Genomic DNA, 17,186 nt, shown 5'->3' with positions numbered 1-17,186 from the left:
GACTTCGCTGGAAACAAGAATTGCCCTTGTGTGCTGAACCTGGGTTATAAAATGAGAACATACTTGCTTAAGCAGAGCACTGGCATATTTTCAAATTAAGGTCCCAGTGAAAAAGAATACAGTGCACTCTGGTTATTTAACTAACTAGATAGATATGAGAAATTCTGCCTCCCATGACTAGCACAGGGTGCCTTTTGGTCTCAGTACCATAAGAAGGAAGACAGAGCTGCTGGATGTCTTAACAATGTTGATTTTGTATACTCAATATAAGGTTTCCAGAATTGCAGATATTTAGAGTGAGCATATATGCTTGTGTAGTAATTTTTCGATGGCCACATTATCTCAATTTAGGAGGACTCTCTTTCTCTGTTCCTGCTCCATCTCAAAACTAACCATTTGTTTGACATTTCTTTTTCATAGCAGCAAAAAGCTGTCACCTGTGCAGAGCCCTCCTTAGAGAGAAAATGCAGCTTAGCAGTGTCAGGCTCTACCTGATGGGCTTTCTCCTAAGAAAATTTCAAGTCCACTTAAAATGGAGCTGGTTCTTTCCTGCTTCTATTTCACATATTATTGATTTCTAATTTTTTTTCCAGATGTTTCAGGGGCCTGGCTGTGGTATAAATGTGCAATAACGAAGGGAAATCCTTGCAAAATGTCTGTCACCTGCATAGTGCTGTGCACCACTTCTGCAGGACGGACTTCTTGTATTACAGGGCAAACCTGCTTTTCCAAGCTCCTGCTGTGCCTCTGGCTTTACAAGGTGGCCCTGTCACAATGTTTAGGCATGATATTCCAGCCGGAAACATAGTGGTGAGAAGCATGGAAGGGGCAGCACAGTAGCCTAAGGAATGTGGGTAGACAGCTGACCTGAGGAACAAACGAACATTTGGAATGGCTTATATACGTTCACCTAGTGGTCACATTGCTCCACCCACCCCATTTTTGGACTTGATGATTTTAGAGGTCTTTTCCAACCTTACTGATTAAATGATTTCTTTTTGCTGCAGATAAATAGGGTGTGTGCTGACTTTGCTGTTGTTAATAATCTGAGGTGAGGGAGGAAGAGACAGTGTTATCAGGGAGAAGTGAAATGGGGCTGGAAAGAAAAACAAGTCCCCTGTGTCTTAAGCAGGGCTTTGGGTTCTTTGATCATGGGTTACTATACAAGACACCAGGCCTAGCATCAAATGGAATGCACATGTCTCAGAGGGGGAAAAGGATCCTGGGGCGGGAGTTAGCAGGACTCTTTGACAGAGCTTTAAGCTAAATTCAAATGGAGAATGGGATAACACTGGGCCTGTAAATAAGCCCAGGGGATGCATGCTGGTGTTTGCAGGATGGAGAAAGGACTCTTTCTCTGCCACCTCAGCTGAGATGGGGGATAGAGATATAATGGAAAGCAATAAGGCAAGGGTTATTGCTGGTACAGCAGCTATGGAAACCCCTGAGAAGGGTTAGGCAGGAATTAGGGCCTGTGCCCATAAAAAGGTGTCAAGATCATTAGCCCATCTGAAGTGCATCTATACCAATGCACTCAGCATGGGCAGCAAACAAGGGGAGCTGGAAGCCATGATGCAGCAGGAAAACTATGACATAGTGGGTATCACAGAAATGTGGTGGGATACCTCACATAACTGGATTGCCACTGTTGATGGCTACCAGCTCTTCAGGAAAGACAAACAAGGAAGGAGAGGTGATGGGGTGGCCCTGTATATTAGTAATTGTTATGATTGTCTAGAACTAGGCTATAATCATGACAAGGTAGATTGCATTTGGATCAGAATTAGGGGCAAGGCCAACAAGGCTGATATTGCTATGGGAGTTTGATATAGACTTCCCAACAAGGGTAGTGAAGTGGATTAACTCTTCCATAAATACCTGGGTGAAATCTCACAGTCGATTACCCTTGTTCTTGTAGGGGACTTCAACTTCCCTGATGTCTGCTGGAACTACAACACAGCAGAGAGGGAACAGTCCCAAGAGGCTCCTGGAATGTGTTGAAGATAACTTCTGACACAGCTGGTGAGTGAACCCACCAGGTGAGGTGCTCTTTTTGAACAGGGAAGGGCTGGTAGGAGATGTGATGGCCGGAGGCTGTCTTGGGCACAGTGACAACTAATTGTTAAAGATCTCTATTCTTAGATATGCCAGGAGGTGAGGGAGGAAGACTGTCACCCTAGACCTCCAAAGGGCAAACTTCAACTTGTTCAACACTATTATTGCCAGAATCCCTTCGGAATCTGTCCTGAAGGCTATAGGAGTCCAGGAAGGTGTTGTGGTTTGGGCCCAACGCGACAACAAAGGATCAGCCCCATGGCCGCTTACTCAACTCCTCCCCCCACCCCTCCCCACACAGACTCTGACATGAGGAGGACAAAGCTCATGGGCTGAGACAAAGGACAAGGAGGGTTCTTCACCGATTAAGGTCCTGGGCAAAACAGACTCAACTTGGGGAAAAAAAAATAATTTGATTTCACACTAATCAAACACACACAGCACACAAACACACAGAGCAGGGTTTGCATATGTTACCCCACCCCTCCCTTCTTCCTGGGCCCAAATCACTTTGTTCCCGGTTTCTCTCCCTCCTTCCCCCCAGCAGCACAGGGGGACAGGGGATGGGGTTTAGAGTCAGTTCACAGGCTGGTGGTTCCTGCTGCTCCTTCCTCCTCAGGCAGAAAGATTCCTTACAGCCCTTCCCTCCTTCCCCATGGGGTCCCTCCCATGGGAGAGTCCTCCATGTACCTCATCTTCATGAGTCCTTCCCACAAGGTCTGGAGATGCTCCAGCGTGAGCTTCTCACAGAGTCACAGGCTGCTTTGGGAACAGCCACCTACCCTGGTGACAGGGTCTTCCAAAGCTGCATCATCAGAGTCCACTGGCAGCAAAATCCAAGTCCACTGGCCAAGTTCACCCCTCCTGGCACCCCCAGGGAATGTTCCACCACATTCCTCCATGAGTGCAGGGGTACAGCTGCCATCTCGCCATGGGTTGCAGGGAAACTTCTGATAGGGCACCTTCTTCCCCTTCTTCCTCACCAACCACCAGCACCTTTCTGCTCCTCCAGCACAGCTCTTCTCCCCTTCTCCTAGCTTTGCTCAGCTCTTATCTCAGTTCTTTTTTATGTTAATCGCAGAGGTGCATCTAATGTCCCTCTAATGGCTCCTTGGCTGGTTTTCGAGCAGGAGGAGCTTCTCAGCTTCTTACTAGAGCCACCCCTGGTACCCTTCCCCTGCTACCAAAAAAACCCACCAAACCAGAACACTCCACCCCTCACCTCTGCGAATCACATAGGAAAGAATCATTCGCAAAATCTACATTCAGCACAAAAGTTTTCATGAGTTTCACTCACACCTCAAAGAAAAACCCTGCATCAAAATAAAGATAGTAGCACGATACCACACAGAAAAATATAATTTACACACAATCCACCCCTCGTCCTTTTGCCACAATATTAACAACAAAAAATTCCCCATAATCATACCGTATTCCATGTTTTGCCCATTACCTCTCCTTATTTATATCCTTGTCTCTGTCCCATCTGGGTCACCAATAATGTCATGGTTCCTTGTCTCTCTCCTGACTGGCATGCCATTCATTGTTGTGGTTTGGGTCCAGCATGACAATAAAAGCAACAGCCCCATGGCTGCTCACTCAACTTCCCCCTCTCCACATACATACTCTGGGATTAGGAGGACAAAGCTCATGGGTCGAGACAAAGGAAAAGGAGGCTGGATTCTCTTCAAGGAGGAAGCCTTGAAAGTGCAGGAGCATGCCATCCCCATGTACTCTAAGGTGAGCCAGCAGCATAGAAGACCAGCCTGGCTGAACAGGGAACTTTGGCTGGTGCTCAGGGAGAAAAAGAGAATCTATGGTCTTTGGAGGAAGGGGCAGGCCACTTGTGAGGACTACAAAAAAAATGCTGTGAGACAATGCTGGGAGGGAATTGAAAGGTCCAAAGGCCAGCTAGAAATTAATCTGGCCTCCATGGTAAAGGATAACAGGAAAATCTTTTATAAATATATTAACAGCAATAGAAAGACCAGGGAGACCCTTCATCCCCCGTTAGATGCAGAAGGAAACATAGTGATGAACAACAAGGAAAAGGCTGAGGTACTAAATTACTTTCTTGCCTCAGTGTGTAGTAGCAGGACCAGTTATGTTGAGGGAATCAAACTCCCTGATCTAGGGAACAGGGACCAGGAGCAGAGTGATCCACCACAATCCAGGAAGAGATGGTCAGTTACCTGCTACACCACATAGATGTGCAGAAATCTATGGGGCTGGATGGTATCCACCCAAGAGTGCTGAAAGAGCTGCCAGGGGTGCTCACCAAGTCACTTCCCATCATTTACCAGCAGTTCTGAAGAGGTACCAGCAGACTGGAAATCAGCCAGTGTAACTCCCGTATATAAGAAGGGACAGAAGGATGATCCAGGAAATTACAGGCCTGTCAGTCTGACTTCAGTACCAGGGATCTGCTAGTAAAGCAAATCATCCTGAGTACCATTATGCAGTGCATGCAGAGCAACCAGGTGATCAGGCCCAGTCAGCAAGTCCTGTTTGACTAACCTGGTCTCCTTCTGTGACAGGGTGACACATTTATTGGCTGAGAGAAGGGCTGTGGATGTTGTCTATATGGAAGGATTTTGTTTTAGAAAGAAAAAAGGATAGGTAAATGGACAGAAAAGTGAAAAAAGCTCTATACAGTTGTGTTGGAAAATGATAGCTATTAATACAAGGAGTACAATGAGGAATACACAAAATGAAACACAAGAACTGAAAAAATTACAGACTTTTAAGGCTGTTTATTTTCTTCTTTTTTATTGGCAGACAGTCCTGAAAGGCTTCATGAAGGAAGTCAGGTCAGATAGTTAATTTCTGACCACTAAAGCAAATACTACTGACTGTTTTACTGCTGTGGAGATTGCCCTTAAACAACTGGTATTGTATGCTGTGTTAATTTAGTATATTAATGATATGACTGCTTACATTTTATTCTGATTGTCAGTACTGGTCTTTCTTCCTTCAACAGCTCTAACAAGACTCTGAATTGACATTATGAAACAGTGGTGTAGCATGGAACTACTTTTAAGACAAAAGTTGCCAAGTGTGGCCTCACTAACATTTGTTGGAGTAACTTCACGGGGGAGATTCTGAATGTAATGTGTATAAGACTCTATGATAGACTTACTTTAAAATCAACAATTAGTTTGTTACTTCACAGGTCTGTACCATGAGTCTCATATCTGGATAAAAGAGCTTAAAGATATGAAATAAGTTGAACCTGTCTTGCTGTGAAGCTCGGAACCTAGAAGGAAAATACACTTCAGACTTGATATTCACAAAGAAATCATTATTATTATATCCATCTCTAGATTTTTAAGACACTTGATTTTGAACATTTAGGTTGCCAATGCACAAGTGTAGCTGAGTAAAAATAGCTTACTGCTCTGTAGACAGCCTGTGGCAAAGGGCGAATCTAATGCGAGCACAGTCAAACTCATCCAGCTGTGTCTAAATTAATCCCTGATCATCTCACAGGGACTACTTGGAGCAGATTGCAGCTTCTGCCTAGTTTATGCATCCAGACTTCCTTTTCTGAGGGGATGGAGGAAGTAACAAGAAAAATCCAATACAGGAATTTGGTTTGGAGTTAGTAGTTACCTGGGTCATATGCTTGAGGTGTGGCAGGAGTTCTGAGTCATTCCACTGACCTTCCCTTCGCCATTTCTGTCTGTGGAAGACTTTATTTTCTGCGTCTTTCCCAAACAAGGAAGGTCCTTATGAAGGAGACTATAGCTTGTGTTATAAATGTAGAAGGATCTTGAGAAACTGTGCCTTGGGCCATTGAAGGTTTTTATACTGCACTTACTGTAGAGGAGAAATGAGAGGAAGCCATGCCAGCAATACGTTAAGTATTGCCGCAACACCATTCAATTTCTGTGCTGAAAGAGAACTGCTGAGAAATGCTGCCAGGAAATACTGTTCCTCACACAGCCAATTACTTTTAGCAGCACCTGTGAGTTTCTTCAGTCCAACGGACAGGCAATGAAAGGATGCAGTCTCAGTGCCCAATTCCTAAATAATTCAAACAGCTTTTAATCCCCTGAGTTTACAGCAAATACTTGTTTCATTACACTTCACTCTGCTACCTCTTATTTCAAGGAATAACCTTCACTTTGTCCCTCATCACTTCTCTGCCCCACAGTGCATGGTGCCAAAAGTAATGATAAACTCCAGTGCTACCGTCAACCTCATCTAGCTACCATAGCATCAAAAGACTCCAGTTTTACAGCCACATTTCTTTAAATGTTTTATTACAAGTAACATTGCAGGTTTTTGTTTTGTTTTGTTTGTTTTGTTTGTTTGTTTTTTCATGAGGAAAAAATATGGCTGTAATAAACCAGGTCTGACTCTCTTTTCGTGAAATCTCTTTTCCACTGGGGGGCTTAGCTGTTCATTTCTTAGTATTCTTCATTTCGAATGTGTTTCTGACTTACATAACTTGAATGATTCTCGCTCTTTCCCCACTCTGTTTATATGGAGGAAATTATATAAAAATTGTTGGAGAAGAAAATGAGACGTCTTCCATCTATCATCTACTGATAAGAAAATCTGTTAAAATTAGTATTTGTTAGCAGGTAATTCAACAGCAAGCTGATTGTTTTGTTGGTGGCTGTGGTGACTCTTTTACTCAGAGAAAGCGGTGTGTAGGCTAAAAACAACTGTAAGCCAAATGGGTGACTGAGATAAGATCAAAGATGTACAACTGGCTCACAGCACAGAACACATCCTCTGTAACTGCTGAAGCTGTGGCTTGGAAGACAAATTATCCCTGTTGATCCTGACATAAAACTAAACATCAGGAAAAAAAGGCCTCGACAGATGTCCTCTGGAATTTGCAATAATTTACTTTATTCTTCTGCTTCTATGTTCCATTATGTCAGAAAGAGTGATAAAAATCCTTCTCTACCCACTGTGGATACTGACTGGAATGAATAAATTCATTGCTGTTTGTAAAGCACAGGGAGATCCTTAACTGGAAGGATCAAACATTTCCTCAGCTGGAACAGCCAAACATCTTGAAAAACAAATTTTGTACTGGACTTTTTCTTCGTACAAAGTATGAAGTGGTCTTAATGGCCTTGGATATACAGCAAGCTTTAATCTGCTCCCAGGTTGGAGCATTACGTTGGAGAAATGTCCAACTTTTTTCAATAACTGGTATTAGTAACTAGTATTTCTAATGAAAGTAGAAATGGGTCACAACCGATGTATATATAATACAAAATACCTACTGATTTACTTCAGGCAGTGATGTTGTTATTGTTAGTATTCATAGCTTTGAAAAGCTGGCTGCTTGCAGTTGATTTATTAGCTTCTCTGATGTTACGCTGGAAAACACATCCTTTGGATCAATGTGAAGGAGAACTCTGGAAAACTAACAGAACAGACATTAAATCTGAGCAAGACTGACAGAATTGTGGGTTGCTTATGGTCCGGCTCATGCTGGAGAGACAGTTTTACTCCAAATTTACCAGTGGTTAGTGAGAAAAAGTTGGAGCAATATTCGTTTCATTCACAGGCCTCTGATTTCCTGAAGATATTGAGGTGTTTCTGTCATTTATAACCTGCCTGACTCAGACATGAACAAGAAATTTGTCAAAGAATGGTGGAGCATATTGCCATTTTTTGGTGTTTTAGGGAGGAAACAAGCTGTAAATAATGTTGCCAGAAGCAGTAATAGTATGCTACTACAACAAATGCAGACTTATTATTCACAGCAAGCCACTCTTTTTTAGTGACAACTGCCATCAATACACATTAGAAATACCAGATGTTTATATAGCAAGGATTAAAAAAATCAAATAAGATAATCCTAAAACCTGCAACACATTTATATACATCCACTTGTATGAATACTCATTGCTTTCACTGGAAGGGTTTCCACTTCTCATTGTTCTTGTGATACACTACTGTAACTGAGGCTCCTAAAATAGAGTCCAATTATCTTATCACTACTTTTACTGGAAAACACATCATTGTTGTGTATGACCTCTGTGGAGGGTCTCATTAAGACAGGGCAGCATGGGCTGTTCCATAAGTATATACATTTTGGAGGTTAATAATAATGAGAGTGCATACGTCCAAATTATGTCATTTTTCAGTTTCCCTGAAAGTTAAGAATTCAACCCCCTTCAATAGAGTCAGATTATAAACACCATTCATGTAACTTTATATCTTGCAAGTTTTCTTTAGTGCTCCGTTATTAAAATATTATGAAAAATGAAAGAGCTCTGATTAAATATGTCTGCATGGATAAATTTACATTAATGGGAGATGATTAATTATAAGTTACTAACCCATTCAGAAAAAAAACCATTTTAGGTGATATAAAGAACAAGATTAAATGATAATCCCACAACAGTCCTCTGTTGAGATAATCAAAAACCAAGCACAAAGTGCTATTATACATTTTGGAACTGTGCTGATAACGGCTATTTTGAACTCCCCCTCAGCTGTGCCCTCTTTGCACCACAAGATGTCACTACAGAATCCAGGATGATTTTTAGCTTTCTGATTTATTTTTCTTAAGATTTTTTTTTTCCCCCAGCTAAACCACGTTTATTTCGTTCTATCTGTTCTCAGTAATAAAATAAAACTCACAGGGTAATCTACAGCAAACACTCCTCATGCTTTTTAAGTAAAGTAATGGCAGAAGCTCGGGAACAACCTGCAGCTCTATGTCTTTTAGGCAATAGCATAGGGATCCTTCCAGTAGTCCTTGTGGAACTGCTGAGGATTCATAAGAAATCCAGAAGCGTGCTTATGACAGTTGTTCCCAAGTGTTATTTCTAAGCAGGTTATTCCACTGTTCACTCTTCCTGCGCATCTCTCCAACAGGCAGTGCTGGGTTACAAGCTTTGCCTTCTCCTGCTACCACAATCAGACATCCAACTAGGTGGAAATAAAGTGTGTAAGAGTATAAAGTTGTCAAAGAATTGCACCAGTTCTAAAAAATGATAGCAATTTCCTGTACTCCATTCTACAATTAAGCAGTCATAATATGGCAGCCTATAGATGACAGTCTCAGAAATAATAATTTGAAAAGATAACTGATAGAAGAAATCTCATTTTCTGTGTTCCTGTTTTAGAGAGAAAATGTGTATTTAATTCTTTCTTTCTTTCTGTGTTGTTGTTGTTGTTTGATTGTTTTTTGTTTTTTTTTTAGAAGACTACAATCTTTCACACTTCTGTCATATTTGGCCTGGTTTTCCTAACTGTTATTTTTTTTTTCCTGGGAGATTAGATAAGGACATACTCTCTACACATATGCCGCTTTATGGCTGCTGCCTAAATAAATAAAATACTGTAACTTCAAGATAAGACCACCAGCACAGTCAGAAAATATTCTCTGGGAAACCTGATCTTACCTCAACTCCGGAGAGGAGTGGTAATGTTGTGTCTGAAGTGGGTTTTAAGTGACTCTGAAGTAAAAATGTGATTCTGTCTTCTGATGTGAGGCTGGCTGGGGTGCACAGCATGGAAATTTAAGCCAGACAAAATTATTTGTTTACAAGCTGAAGATAAATTAGGGAATTCTGAGAGTGAGGACCTTTGTATTCAGTTACACATGCTTTTCCTGAATTCAGACACCTGGTAGAAAAAGAATATGACAGGTCCTTTGATGCTACATATCAGCAGTATCTCTATAGCAAAAGAAGCGTAGAGCCCAGTGCTCAGTTCTTGTTAATTAGGTCAGGGAAGTGGTAAAGTTCAGATTCCCCCTTTTAATTCTATGATATTAAGCATGCACCTAAGTTTTGTTAGGAACATGGCTGGCTACTAAGCTTCACTTTTACATCTTGATTTTTTTTACTGCTTCTATACTGTTCTCTTTTGACTTCCTTCAAGTAGTATTTTGCCTGAGAACCCTCTGAAAGTCTCAAGACCATCTTCCTGGCACCGCACCCACAGTGTTTCTGGGCAGCCATGGGATCTATCCCTTGGCCTGACCCATTCTTGCTCCTGGCCTGGCTGCACGTTACTATCACAGCCATATGGTATGGCCAGTTCCACTTCACTGTCCAGAATTTCCTGTATGCCACACCTTTAAATAAAATAGCTTCACTGTGCAGCTGGGGCACCCAGTGCTTTTCTTCCTAGGAGCCAGTTATGCTCACCTCCCCAGGTGGGCAGGAGTGTGTTTAGGGGAAGACCATCTTGGACAGACGATGACTGGCTGCCAACTGCTTCTGGGAAGGCTGGGCTGTGCCAAGGCAGAGGCAGTGGGGGAGTTCAAGGACAGTAATCTCTATTGTGGCAGTTGGAAGGAAGGGAAGTGTTTTCACTCAGGATTTGAGGCCCTCAAGAAAAGAGCCACTGCATACCCTGTATATGGTATGTATGGCCACGTTTTCAACTGATGGGATGTTGGTGACCATGTCTGGAAAAGGAAGGGGCAGCCGACACCTAGAGGGAAGCAGGCAGCAGAAGCCTGTTTTTAGTGACCCTCTGACATATTTGGAGAGAATGTAACTATGGCAGCCATGGCAGTCACTGCAGCAAATGGCATCAACAGTGGTGTCAAAAATATTATTTATACTTTTTTATGCTTGCACCCACTCTGTTTACCCCACTGCCTTGCAGCACGCAGCGGACAGCGTTGCATACCCTGTCCCTGGAGAAGTTGACAATGAAAGGCTAACTTACCTTTCCAGTGGAGCAAATAGGGGCAGGGAAGTGCTCCAGCACATAAGGCCTACAGGGATGGAGAAACTGGAGAAACATATTGTGTTATTTTCCAGTTAAGCCTAGGACTTAGCTGGCATCTGAGGCATCTGCATCCTTTGGCTATGCTTGGCACTGGCCAGAGCAACAGCTTCATAAATAAACTTACATCTGCAGTACAGATAGTAGAGGACGAAAGAGAGATCAGAAGATCTATGTGTGGCAACATTTGAACATGGCGAGGGTGTAGCAGGTGCTACAGCCCCAACCTTAGAGTAAGACTATCTTTTTTGACTTCAAGATCAGTGTGCTGGGCCAAAGTGTGTTCCCTGTGAGGTGGGAGAGAGGCCCTGACATCTTCTTCTGTAAGCCCTTCTCCTGTTTGGGCTGGTTGTAATGATCCTCAAATGAAGCCTCTTTCTAATGAGAGGAGCTGAGAGTCTGCTGGTAGTTGCATGGTTGCTGTCAGGTTGCCCATGTACATTGCACCCATCAGCAGTGGATGAGCTCTGTGCCTCACTCAGCTGGTGAGGCAGGACCTGATGCTTTGCTAGTGCTACTTTTCATGCTGGTGCCAAGGATAAACAGCATCAGCAGTTCTGAACTGCTAAATGAATACTTGATGAATATTTGGCAGTATGAGAAGGCACAGTTGAACTCACATCCCTGTTGATTTATCAGTGGATTGCCCAATGGCAACACATAAGTACAGAGATCCATGGCTCCAGGTGATGCACGTGAGAGTGCAAAACCAAAAAGACTTCATGTAGACAGCAAATGAAGCTACCATTGATGACCTGTAACCCTGGAGTAGAAGAGACTGTTGTCTCTACACATAATCACAGGAAGTGTGGGCCCTCTATAGGTGACATTTTAATGTATTTTGTTTGGCTGTTTTTGGGGTCAGAAGTTGTCATTAGGAGGTGATAAACTGGAGGACGTGTGGCCTCACAGACTTCTGTGATGTAGACAGGTACAGGGAACCAAATTTCTGTTCCATTTGAATCGGTGAAATAGAGGAATGGTACAAAAAGTCCAACAAACAAAACAGATAAAAATGGACTGACAGAGTAAAACTGGAATTTAGAAGCTAATATACTGCTGCTTGAGCTTGAGGCTTTGCATCTAGAAGTCACCATCTCTTTTGCCATGCTGGCTCAGAGATCAAAAGTTGACGGTAAGTAAAATCCTTTCAATAAGACATTGTTTTAGATACATGTCTGGCCTAAGGTTCCAAACAACGATCAGTGGGGAAATCCCAGGGGCTGTGAGGCTTGCAAAATGGGCAAGGATGGTGAACACCAGACCACTTTTGGAGTGATCCTTGAGGGTGACCTAAAGGAGCAGCACAGCCAAAGCTAGTAGGACCTGCTCCTAGTGTATAGTGTTAATTACTTTGAAAAGTGGCACAAGTGACCCATTCATTATTAGAAATCTGACATGATTTCATCTAAAGGAAAACATTTTACTGTGTATATGACAAAACTGTAAGCTCCTGTCCTGAGAAGGTTAGACAGGGAAAAAAAAAAGGTTTTAATATGGTGAAATTATACTAATGGCATGTCCTTGGCCTTGAAGAGGGTAAGGATTTTTAATATAACCTTTTAAAACAATAAGACTGCTTTCAGAAAACCTTTCTATTAAAAATGAATTACTTTGCTGGCACCTGAATGACAAAGATATTTTTTAGGATCAGACATAACACACAATACACAAGGAAACATATTTTCTCACTGGAGAGCAACAGATTATTGCCTGCATTGCTGTTTTGTAACATCACAATTTAAATGGCTTCTGTATTCTGGAAATAAAAAGCAGTGAGGAAAAAAGAAAAGCTTTTGAAAAAAAAAATTCCAATAACCCCCATTAACTACAGAGGTCGTGGTGGCAAAATGAATGGGACTAGAAATCCACTAAAAACTACAGTGTAAGGTACGATGAAACTGACAAGCCTTTCACCAAGTAGGTACAAATGGAACTAATGGTTTAGACTTGTTAGCCATTGTCGGAGCCTCTGATCCTTGAGTCAGGTATGGAGGCTATGGCAGAAATCAATAAGGCACTGCTTACACAGTGAACTGCTAGACCATATAGATTGCCTGAAGGGAATTGTTCAGTTCTTCTTGTTCTGCAAGCTGAAAGCAGGCAGCTGAATCTCCAGAATGATTGGCCATGCAGCCCCAGGGCAATTAAGAGCTGTGATGAGAATAAAGGGAAGGAGAAGTCCAGCATGAGAGATTGTAGACTGGGCTTCCATGCAGCGATGAAGCTCATGGTGTGTTTTCATTGATCATAACACAGATGTGTTATGAAGTGAAGGGCCTGAGACTGGTACATTTGTCTCAGAAATCACAGAAGTCATGGCAGAACCATTGTTGTAATGAACAGCCTGAGACCACACTGTGTATAAACTCCAGAAGATATGATCAGACACATACCCTAAGGCTGCTGGTCTGAAACTGTTGGAGAAATCCCTTCCTTCTGGCACATTTTTAGACCTTTCTCTTCCCTTTCCCTTCCTCTTCCTCTTCCTCTTCCCTCCCCCTTCCCTCCCCATTCCCCTTCCTTCATAGAGAAAAAGAAGAAAACAGCCTGGTAGAGGTCGCTAAGGCTCTTTTTCTAAAAAAAGTGTGCTAAGTGATATGGTAACATGCATCTGGTGTGGTCAGAGAATGATAAAGAAAGTAAGTTTAAGACAGATACTGTGGCTTGTTTTAATTCTTAATAGGCTGTGTAAGACATGACTAAGCTTTTAAAATTCCTTATTGGGTTGGGGATAACAAAATAACAAACTTACTTGTATCTCAGAGGAAAAAAAAGTCAGCAGAGGTAAGGTAAGAGCCATTATCTTATACAATTTAGAAGGGGTTTCCTTAGTGGCTGGATAGCAGCCACTTGTAATAGCATATCAGTAGCAATGTCCATAACTGAAAGGTTCTCTGTTACCAAGTGGGCAGTTTGTGCTAAACCCTATCCAGCAGTTTGTCGTTTAAGATGGATAGTGGTATGACTGCACTTCAAGACATTGATCGTGTCCAGAAGCATGAAGTTTTTTGCAAGAAGGTGTGGTGTGTTGTTTGTTGTTTTTTTTTTCTTACTTGTTCTTGGACATATTTACTTTGGAGAAAACTACAATTACATAGTAGTATGGCAGAATATTAACTTTAAATAAACCATCCCATTTTATTTTGCTTTACATGGCCTTCATTTTCTTCATTATATCTATCACAGTGTTATGAAAAGTTGCTGGCAAGCATATGCAAGTTGATAGTGCAAAATCCAAAAAAGCCTTGCGGTGAGGTCAAGTCATTCATAACTGCCTTGGTGCAGAAGCAGTTGATGATAAACACTAGCTAAATCTATAGAAGAGAAATCAATTCATTCCACTTACAAACCATATACCTCCTGCTTTCTTCTGCATACCCACAGTAAGGGACACTGAAGCGAGGGGATCAGAGTGTTCAATAAAACCATTAAGCAGTAATTTTTGTATGTGTGATTTGACAGCTCTTTGAATGAATATCTAACACAGCTTCTGCAGTACTGGAGAATAATTTATGTGCATGTGTTTTTCCATAACTCTCATTCCTTCCTAAACTTTTGAAATTGTGCAGTAAGCATAACACAAAATCTGAAAAAATTCTGCCTACATTTATTCCAATTGTTCACAGTGACTGACCATTCTGTCAAATTGCTCTGACTGCCCGCTTCCCCCTTCTGCTCCTCTGACCCATATCAGGGCTTTTCTGTTGTATTCCACCAACAACTCACTTTGAAATACTATCTATGGGCAAATTCTCCTTAGTTCTTAATCTGACCTTTTAGTGTGAACTTTGACTGAAGTCTTCTTTAGTCAATATTTTTTGTATTCTCTGCACATATTTCATGTATCAAAGAGTCCCAAGTGAGAAATCGTGGTTCACCGTGCAGAAAGGTAGGTTTAAGTGGTACTATTAGAGAAGTTTAGTTGTGCTCCTTGTGATGGGAAGAAGACTAACTTATAGATAGGATATGATGGCTTTCAAAAGTAAAGATAATGGAGCAGAAGAGACACAGTTACAATATTCCCATTTTGACTTCATTATGGGAAAATTTGGTCATCTTGTATTTGCTGCAAGTAGCAGTGCTGTCTGCATGCATTCTTACAGCACTCTGCATCCCTATCTTCATGAGTCCCCTTTGTTGTCCTGGATGTGCTACGGTTCTGGAAAATTTGTTACCTAGGGTGAAGATACAGCTCTGGAAGTAGCTCAGGGCCTGCTGCTCTTTCAGCTGCAGCAGGGAGTCACAAGTGTGTGGATCAGTTGTTATCTGAGTACATAGGAGGAAGCCAGCCATGCAGCATTTATTTGTGATATGGACAGAGCAAATAATAAATTTGAATATTACATATTTCCCACAGTGAAAGTCTAAAAGAACATCGGTGTGTACTGCAGAATAGTACAGGGCAAGGCATCAAGACCCATTGTCAAAGAAAATCCTCTAGTTGATTTATAACTACAAAGATGCAGAGTAGTGTTCTCTGGAGTCAGGATATACCTGACACTATTCCCTTAAGCAGATCTAGCATTGCTTTCAAGCAGGAAAGGCAATTGTTCCACCTTTTGTGATAGCTGATAATGAGAGAGTCAGTAATAAGAACTTCCTCTGTTTGAGGTAATTTCAAATTTATTGACTTCCAGACATCTAGTTCAGGATAAAATCCAGCTAAGAAATACATGAATTTTATAGCAAATCCGTGAATGACTAAATGATGAACTTTGCAACAATACAGTAATTCCATATGAGGGACTTGCACTTTGGCTCTTACAGAACAGTGAGAAATCATGCACTACTTCTATGGCTTATCATAAAAAAAAAACCCAACAAATCAAACTGTTAAGGGGTTATGAAGGTACTTCTGATACATAGTTTGATATATTGTAACCTGGTTAGTTCCTCTTAGAGAAAACATTTAGGAGCCTCACACACATTTGCCAAAGAAGTTGATCTCACTATTAGTATAGTATCCAGAGGCCTTTAACCTGGCATGTTCAACTTTTTTTCTGGTCCTTTTGTAAAATCTTACAGTGGTGAAGGTATTTTTATATAAATTAGATTTGAATCTCTGTGTCTTGGAGTGTACTTGGTGTATATCCCACTTTTGCATTAATGGAGAAACGTCAAATAAAGATGCTATAGACATCTTTACACTTTGTTCTACAAAGCCCATATTTTGCTGTGAAAATATTACTGTATTTATTATATAATTTTATTTAACAGCAAAATCTTGGAGATTAGTAACTAGAGTTTTTAGTTGAATGTGGGCAATATTTTTGCTATTGATAGTAGGTTTCTGGTCTGAATTTGTTTATATGAATATCTGGAATGACCTATCAGCACATAAGCAGCTGATGTGCTTACGCTGTGTGAAAATACTGTGCATTAGCTAATAAACTTTCCACAGGTTAAAAAGAAGTATAACTGTGGCCCCAATTTAAAATAGTTACTTCATTATAAAACTTCATTATAATTTACCTCATTATAAAAATGAGGTCAGCAGAATTTCACAGTGCTAAACTGCTAAGAGATTAAAAGAGTTTTCTCTTCAGAAGTGTACCATTGTTTATGTCTGTATGATGTCTGTAAAATATGTTATTAAAGCAAACATTTCAAAACCTCTTTCAGAAGCTGGTAGTTGTAGTTCTTTTCTCATTGTTTATACTTAGTGTATAATACATACTGCTTTGAATGTTGATAAACAAGTGTTGCACATTATGTGTTGTAAATAATCCATGTTCTTTGTCTTGATCTCCCTCCCTCTGGCACAGCCTTTAGTTTCTATGGGAGTTTGTTTCACAGCTGTTTCAGGATCTTTTCTGGTAGACTTATGTTTATTCCGTTGGTGCATTGTCCCAAACTAGAAGCACCCTGGCCTGCTCAGTGGTTTGTATATCAGAATCTCCTCTGTGGGCAAAATTGTAATAAAGCATTTGGCAGTAAGCATAAAACTGTAGTTTCTTAACTAATTTAATTCTGTTTTTAAAAATCAACCCCAAAAGAAGAGATATTCTTAGAAGTATGGGAAATTCCTGCCAGATTATTTTCTCTGTTTCATTCTCTTCAGACAAACCTGCAATGAGAGTGTATATTTGGTAAGAACAATATGCTTTGTTTTAAAAGTTGTCAAAAAGGGAAATGGCTTAGGGTATGGTCAATGGCAATACTTTCAGTCATGGGTCATTGGTCTAATCCTACAATATGAAATTTGAATTGCTTGAATTAGTTCAACTCATCCTACATTACAAAGTTGTGTGAAAGCAAGTGTTTGGCAGCAGCTTTATGAAAAAGATAAAGAGAATATATTACTATACTGCTTAGTATAGTAATATACTGGCAAAATAAAATATATGCAGATGGATGCAAACACATTATTTGCTGGAACTTACTTTGTTGAAACTGAGCAAAAGATT

This window comes from Apus apus, chromosome Z, assembly GCF_020740795.1.
Source record: "Apus apus isolate bApuApu2 chromosome Z, bApuApu2.pri.cur, whole genome shotgun sequence".
NCBI lineage: Eukaryota > Metazoa > Chordata > Aves > Apodiformes > Apodidae > Apus > Apus apus.
The sequence above is the reverse complement of the archived record's forward strand: the minus strand, read 5'-3'. Positions refer to the sequence as shown.